We start from the raw sequence: 8,173 nt of genomic DNA, 5'->3' as shown, positions 1-8,173 counted from the left end.
GGATACCATAGCCTCCGGCCACCTCACCAAATTACACTGATACAGAAAATATCCGGCTAAGCTTAAACCAAAACCTAAAAAGCCTAGAAACAGTGGATTTGCAGACCAACTCTGTTACCATCAAGAGACTGTATTTTGTACTGCTACCAACCAAAGTCATCAACAGTAAACGTTGTGAGTTGCATCTTACCACTGTCTACCTCATTATTACAACTAATGGTTGTACCACCATTAACGGTACTGGCGTCACGACAAAAACCATCAAGGGACTCAGCCGCAACAAGCACCCTAAGCACCCCTAGCATCAAGGGCTGATGCTTCCCTACCACAGAGCGTGCCCTGGAGGATTTTGTGCTGTCCACCTCAACACTGTGCTGCCAGCCCAGGGAGGCTTTCTGCTAACCGTGAGTAAACTGATGAACTGTGTGTTATAATTTGGCCCCTCATCGGTCCACCGTGCACCTCACGTGTTGCCCCTGCGCTACTGGCTGGCTGCATTTCCCACATAGGCTGTGTGTGAGGCTGGCTGTGATTGGTCAAGACTCCTGCGCAACAACCGTTTAACTCTATGCTTTCTGTTGTTTCTGCTGTGTCATTGAGCTTACCTCACGTCCATATAATGAATCTTAAAGGCATATATTATATGTTATATGACATCCAAACATGAAGTCACTGTAAATAATTCTGCTTTTGTCTTTAACAAAGAAACATAGGAACTGTATTAAGGTTATTGGCAGGTCTAGCTGTATAAACATATAAGCTATATTTTAGCAACCTAGGACAGGTCTTAGCTGGCCAGCTACACACCGGCACTAATGTGCGGGCTTCTGCGCTGACCTAGCCTGTAAAAAGGCTAGGGCAGTGCTAAAGTTGGCCCATCATAGCTGGTGACGTCATCAAACACACTGCTTGCTGGAAGCATCTGCCCGGCAGTGTGTTTTAACAAAAAGAGCCCTTTCCATGCACGATCAAGCGCAGGGCAAGGGAGAGCATTGGAGCATGAAATGCTCCAATGCTCAATATCACAGGGTCTGCCTGGATGAAAATATGGTTATGTCCGTGTACAGCTCTGAACCCGGACAACCCCTTGGGCAAGGGGACATGATAACTTTCAGGGCTGTTTCGCACGAGTGGATGCCGTGCGTGACTTCCGCTGCGTGAATGAGAGCCAAGACCCACTACGGACAGCAGAAGCACGGAGCATTAACATGATTTATAATGCTCCGTGCCTCTCTGTGATCTTTTTACTACAAAATCACAGTGAGATAATGTTGTCACTGTGATTTTGTAGTAAAAAGATCACAGAGAGGAACGGAGCATTATCAATCATGGTAAAGTCATGGCCGGACTGGGGGCGCAGCCTTAGGGGAGGGCAGCATGACGGGGGTTTGGTTTAGGGAGACCCCAGTGTGTAGGTTAGGTGGAGTTAGTGGGGATGGGAGGAGGATCGTTGGAAATGGGGGGATTGGGTGGTTTAAGCTTAGGGGTGTGGCTATAGGGTTAAATAGGGTAGCTGAGGTGAGACCGGGGGCCATTTTGTCAGGATCCAAAAGAGCTGGTACCTTGTGCTTGAGCTGGTGACCGAAATGGAGCAGCTGGAGGAGACCATCGCTCGTTTGAGGGCAGCAGCGGAGGTCTGCGGCGCCGACTGGATTCAGGCGCAGGTACAGCAGATGCTCCAGGGGGCGGCTGAGGCTCCAGCTGGGCCTCAGCCAGAGTTGATCCGGCCGCGGCGGGCCAGGCCGCCGGCGCGCTATAGCCCGCAGGCTTCTCAGTCTGCCCAGCCCCCTCCCAAGGCTCAGCGCCGCAAGCGGAGCCCCTCAAGGGACCCTCCACGCCGGGGGTCGGCGGGGAACGCTTCCTCCAGTACCCCCCGGCGTGGGAGGAATCCGAATAGTAGGCGGAGCCTGCGGGGTGGCCGGGCCCGGTCACCTCGTTCTGCGGTGATCGACAGCGTGGGAGAAGGACCAGGAGCGGGGGTCGTCAGCCCAGGACCGGAGGTTGAGACCCCTCGGCGTGGACGAGTCGGCGGGAGGAGCGGGGCTGCTGCAGTCGTTCCGGTGTCCGGCAGCAGGCCCCTGTCTGAAGTGATTTCGGCGCGCATAGGAGGAAGCCCCGCCCACTCCGTCGCAGCCCAAGAAGATGGAGGGCCTGACGTCTCTAGCCTGGGCCTGGCTAGGAGACTTGAAGATGAGGCGGCGACGCAGAGGATGGATCTGCTGGAGTCCGGATTGTCGGCTGGTGGGGACACAGCACCCAGGCAGCCAGGTGAGGCCTCTTGGGGAACACTAGCACAGTTTGTTGGGGGGGCTGGGGGTGTTGGGGGGTCCCCAGTAGATGTTAGCAGAGGTTTGGGGCAGTTGTTGGGGGGGCTGGCAGGTTTGCTTGCAGGATGGGGTACGGGGGGGGCGTCTCCGTTAACAGCGTGGGGGGTGTCCGGGCCCTCTGGGGGAGCGAGCGGGGTTGGGGGGGCCAGTGTGAGTGGTGGGACTGTGTCGTCGTCGGTGCAGACGCAGGCGGGGGGCGCGGTTGAGGAGGAGACAGTTCGGTTGGATGATAGGGCAAGGGGTGAAGTTTATGTGTGCTTTGAGGGCCCTTTGGGGGCTCATTTGAAGCAGGAGGTGAGGGAAAAGATTTGGAGGGGGGAGTATGTAGAGATTTTTTCTTTGCTTCCGCTAGATAAATTTAATTTGGATAGAGTGAGACGGGATGAGGGTAAGAAGGAGGAGGAAGAGAAGCGAAGATACCGCCTGATACCGCGTACGTTTGCAAACTGGCTGCAGGCGTTCGCGATATTAGCGAGCGTAATTGGGGAGAAGGCGCCGGAGTGCTGTTCGGCGTTGTTCTGCTATTTGGATGCAGTTGGGGAGGCGTACAGGGTGTATGGGGGAATAGCGTGGCTGCGGTACGATGAACAGTTCCGACAGCGGAAGGCGGTGAGGCCAGAGATTAAGTGGGACCACAAAGATATAGCTTTGTGGTTGAAGGTTACTGCGCCAGTGAGACAGGGCCAGTCCTTTCGGGGGGAGGCAGGAGGTAGTGGGCAGTCTAATGTTGCGTCAGCGTCAGCAAAGGGGCTGTGTTTCGCATTTAATGATGGAACATGTAAATTCGGAGCCAAGTGCAAATTCAAGCACGAGTGCTCAGTGTGTGGGGGGGCTCACGGTGCAGCGCGATGCTTTAGGGGGAACAGACAGAGGGGGGGGGATTTCAATAGCAAAGGGGGAGACGCCGGTACGTCTGGGAAGGATGGGCCCGTTTCTAGACAGGTATCCGGATAGAGAGGCGGCGGCGTTGTTGTGGGATGGGTTTTCAGTTGGTTTTCGGATCCCGTTTGTTCAGTGTGAAGCGGTTTTGCTTAGGAAAAATTTGAGGTCAGCATTGGAGCATCCGGAGGTGGTGACTGAGAAACTGGGCAAGGAGGTCAGTTTAGGCAGGATGGCGGGCCCCTTTTCGGCTCCACCATTGCCGAATTTGCGGGTGTCACCATTGGGGGTGGTTCCGAAGAAGGAGATGGGTAAGTTTCGGCTTATCCACCATCTGTCTTTTCCGAAAGGTTCGTCGGTCAATGACGGTATTGACCCCGCCTTGTGTTCGGTGGTCTATACCTCATTTGATGCGGCAGTGCAGTGGGTTAAGAAGTTTGGGAGGGGGGCGCTGTTAGCAAAGACTGACATAGAGGCGGCGTTTCGGTTGTTACCGGTGCACCCAGACTGTTTACACTTGTTGGGATGTTATTGGGGGGGGGAGTTTTTTGTGGACAGGTGCCTGCCTATGGGCTGTTCCCTGTCCTGCGCGTATTTTGAGGCGTTTAGCTCATTTTTGGAATGGGCGGTGGCGGACTCGGCGGGGTGTGAATCCATCATTCATTACCTAGATGATTTCCTATGTATTGGTCCGTCGGGTTCTAGGGTGTGCGCTTTATTGTTGCATACTTTAGAGTCGTTGTTTGGGGTCTTTGGGGTCCCGTTGGCTACGGATAAGACGGTAGGGCCGGTTACAGAGTTGAGTTTTTTAGGGATAGTGATTGACTCGGGTAGGATGGAATGTAGGTTGCCCCTAGATAAGTTGGAGGATTTGAGGGGAGAGGTGGCAAGGGCGTCTCGTTTAAAGAAATTGCAGTTGCGGGAACTGCAGTCGCTGCTCGGGAAACTCAATTTTGCTTGCCGGATCATGCCTATGGGGAGGGTGTTCTGTAGGAGGTTGGCTATGGCAACGGGGGGGGTGATTTCGCCACATCATTATGTGCGTTTAGGTAAGGAATTGCGAGCAGACTTGAGGGTGTGGAGTTCCTTTCTGGAGCGTTATAACGGTCGCTCGTTGTTTATCGGTGATGTGGTGAATTCTTTCGATTTCGAGTTGTTTTCGGATGCAGCGGGTAGCAAGGGCTTTGGGGTTTATTGCCGGGGGGCAGTGGTGTGCGGGTCAATGGCCTGACAGTTGGGTGGAGCGAGGTTGAGTGAAGAATGTGGCTTTGTTGGAGTTGTTTCCTATTGTAGTGGCGGTGGTTTTGTGGGGTGACAAGTTCCGAGATAGGAAGGTTCGGTTCCACTGTGATAACCTAGGGGTGGTGCAGGCGATTAATGGGTTGTCGGCTTCGTCGGAGTTGGTGGTGAGGTTGTTGCAACGGTTGGTGTTGGAGTGTCTGTTGATCAATGCCTGGGTGGTGGCGGTTCATGTGCCGGGAGTGGATAACGGGGTTGCTGACGCTCTTTCTCGTTCACAGTGGGACCGTTTCCGGCAGTTGGCTCCAGAGGCGGAAGAGTTTGGGAGGGAATGCCCGAGTTGTCTATGGGAGGTACTGGACGAACGGTAGCAAAGCTTATTCAGGCATCGCTGGCACCAAGGACGTGGGAGTTATATCGGAAATCTTGGCAGTACTGGGAGGATTGGTGCAGTAAGTTGGATGTGGGGGATGGGGAGTTAGAGGTCCCAATGTTGTTGTTTGTGGGGCACTGTAGGGAAGAGGGGTGGTCGGTGTCTAGGATGAATAATTGCATGGCCGGTTTGGCATTCGGTTTTAAGTGTAGGCAGCGGCCGGATGTAACTAAGTCATTTTTGGTAATGCGGGCGATGAAAGGGTGGCGAAGGGCGAGTACGGGAGGGGATAACAGGAGACCGGTGTCCTTCGGGTTATTGTTGAAGTTGGGGGAGCAGCTGGGGGGGGTGTGTTTTTCCGCCTCAGAGGTTCGGTTGTTCCGGTTGGCATTTTCCTTGGCGTTCTTTGGGGCGTTAAGGGTGGGGGAGTTGGTGAGTCCGTCAGTGCGTAAGGCTGGGGGGTTACAGATGGCGGATGTGGAGTTGTTCCATGACAGATTGGAATTCGTTATTCGCCGGTCCAAGACGGATGCGGAAGGTCGAGGTCGGAGAGTGGTATTGTTTGGGGTCCCGGATTGCACCATGTGCCCAGTGAGGAGTTTACGGGATTACTGGGGGGACAGGAGGAGTGGGATGTCGCCACTGTTGGTGCATGAGGATAATTCTTTTTTGTCGCGTTTTCAGTTTGCGGCGGTTTTTTCAAAATGCCTGGTTCGTTTGGGCTTGGGGCCGGAGGGGTACTCGAGTCATTCTTTTAGGATAGGGGCGGCAACGGAGGCGGCGAGGTGGGGGTTGGGCGACGAAATTATAAAAAGGATTGGTCGTTGGGAGTCTGTGCGGTTTAGATCATACATTAGATTGCATAGTCTGTGAGGGAGCGGCCGGGGGGGGGTCAGGGTAGGATAGGTGGATGGTGTTTTGCAATGTCATTATTGTTTGTTCTTGGGTTTGTTTCTCGTTGCAGATGCAGTGCCGGCCCTAGTTTGGATCCTCGGGCATTCGTATGTCTTTTGGGGGGCCGTCCGGGCAGCGGTTCGGCCGGACGGTCAGCAACTAGGGTTCTCGAGGTCCGTGGCGGTGGTGAGGTGGATAGGGCGACGAGGTATGGTTTGGGCTGGGGTGTTGCCGGAGGTTCACAGGTTTGCAAGGCAAGACAGGGCACCCGAGGTTTTAGTTCTGCACGTGGGAGGTAACGACCTGGTGGCGCGGCCGTTCCGGGAGTTGTTGCAAGGGATAAAATTTGACTTGCTGCGGTTGTGGGTATTGTTCCCGCGGATGGTGACGGTATGGTCCGATATTGTCCCTAGGAAGGTGTGGAGGGATGCTCGTTCAGTGGTAGGTGTTAATAGGGCGCGGGTTAAGGTGAACCGGGCGATGGGACGGTTCATGGCCAGGAATGGTGCTGTGGCAGTGAGGCATTTGGAGCTTGAGAAGGGTGTAGGGGGGTTTTGGCGGGCGGACGGGGTGCATTTGAATGCGGTTGGCTTGGACATGTGGAGCCTTGCAATCCAGGAGGGGATTGAAGTGGCCTTGCGTTTGTGGAGGAACGCGCAGACTTAAGGCGGTCAAGTCTGTGCGTCGGTGGCGGGGGGAGGTCCTTGAAGTTGGTCATATTCACAGAGGAGGATGCTGGGAGGGCTCCATGGTTGGGGCTGGACTCCCAGTGGTGACGGATTTTAAAGGGGCCATTCAGTGGTGCTTCTGAGCTGGAGGACAACGGCTGGAAGCAAGATGGCTAACCCACTGGGGTATTTGCGGTTGTTTGGGGGCTTCAAGGACTTCCCCTCGGGGGGGTGGAGAATTGTTATTTATTATATGTTATGTTATATGTTAATAAAAGACGGCTGCTGTGGCCGATTTATTCCAACCAAGGTGTCCGTGTGTCATGTTGGGGGGCATGTTGGGATGTGATAGATGTGAGGGTTGGTGATGGGGTTTGGAGTGAATAGAGGGGAGAATGGTTAGGGGTCGAACGGTGGATAACCAATACCACCGTCAAGTCATGGCCGGACTGGGGGCGCAGCCTTAGGGGAGGGCAGCATGACGGGGGTTTGGTTTAGGGAGACCCCAGTGTGTAGGTTAGGTGGAGTTAGTGGGGATGGGAGGAGGATCGTTGGAAATGGGGGGATTGGGTGGTTTAAGCTTAGGGGTGTGGCTATAGGGTTAAATAGGGTAGCTGAGGTGAGACCGGGGGCCATTTTGTCAGGATCCAAAAGAGCTCCCGCCCACCCTCCCTTGTTTTATGGGGGTGCGGTGGTGGTAAAAAAGGGGGAATGGGGCAGGTTATGGTAGTTTTGGTGTCACGGTGGCTGTGGCGGGGGGAGGTCCTTGAAGTTGGTCATATTCACAGAGGAGGATGCTGGGAGGGCTCCATGGTTGGGGCTGGACTCCCAGTGGTGACGGATTTTAAAGGGGCCATTCAGTGGTGCTTCTGAGCTGGAGGACAACGGCTGGAAGCAAGATGGCTAACCCACTGGGGTATTTGCGGTTGTTTGGGGGCTTCAAGGACTTCCCCTCGGGGGGGTGGAGAATTGTTATTTATTATATGTTATGTTATATGTTAATAAAAGACGGCTGCTGTGGCCGATTTATTCCAACCAAGGTGTCCGTGTGTCATGTTGGGGGGCATGTTGGGATGTGATAGATGTGAGGGTTGGTGATGGGGTTTGGAGTGAATAGAGGGGAGAATGGTTAGGGGTCGAACGGTGGATAACCAATACCACCGTCATGCTCTGTGCTTCTGCTGTCCGCAGCGAGTCTTGGCTCTCATTCACACAGCGGATGGCACGCATGGCATCCGCTCATGTGAAACAGCCTGTTTACTCAAGCTCCATGTTTTATCTTTTTGTGGAACGGACGGCTCACGGACCCATTCAAGGCTTTTTTAAATAATAATGACCTAAACAGATAATAGGTCATCAAGATAAAATACAGACAAAATAGTAACAATATAAAATGCTTTTTATTAGAACAAAATACAAAATAAATTTACAGATTAAACAATTCTCGCAAAAATTGGCCAGGGGTATGAACGACCGGGGGATCAGGGCGATTTAGACGGGAAGGTGGGGTAAAAATATCCAACATTTTACAGCGAGAATTTTCTAATAAATTGACCACATGATGCAGCTCTTCAGGCCCTGCAAATTGGTCAATCAGCAGTGCTATAGCTGCAATGCACCACGTTTGCCGTTCATCTGGCACACGACGCAAGGAAGGAGCTAGCTCTTTTAAAGCCAATTCTTCCTTGCCGTCCAGTACCAGACTATCAACATGGCCTCGAAGATCTAAATCGGAATTGATCTGTGTACGTCACCCTGGTTTGCCAGATGAACGGCAAACTGGCGCAGCACCT

This window comes from Bufo bufo, chromosome 3 (assembly GCF_905171765.1).
Source record: "Bufo bufo chromosome 3, aBufBuf1.1, whole genome shotgun sequence".
NCBI lineage: Eukaryota > Metazoa > Chordata > Amphibia > Anura > Bufonidae > Bufo > Bufo bufo.
The sequence above is the reverse complement of the archived record's forward strand: the minus strand, read 5'-3'. Positions refer to the sequence as shown.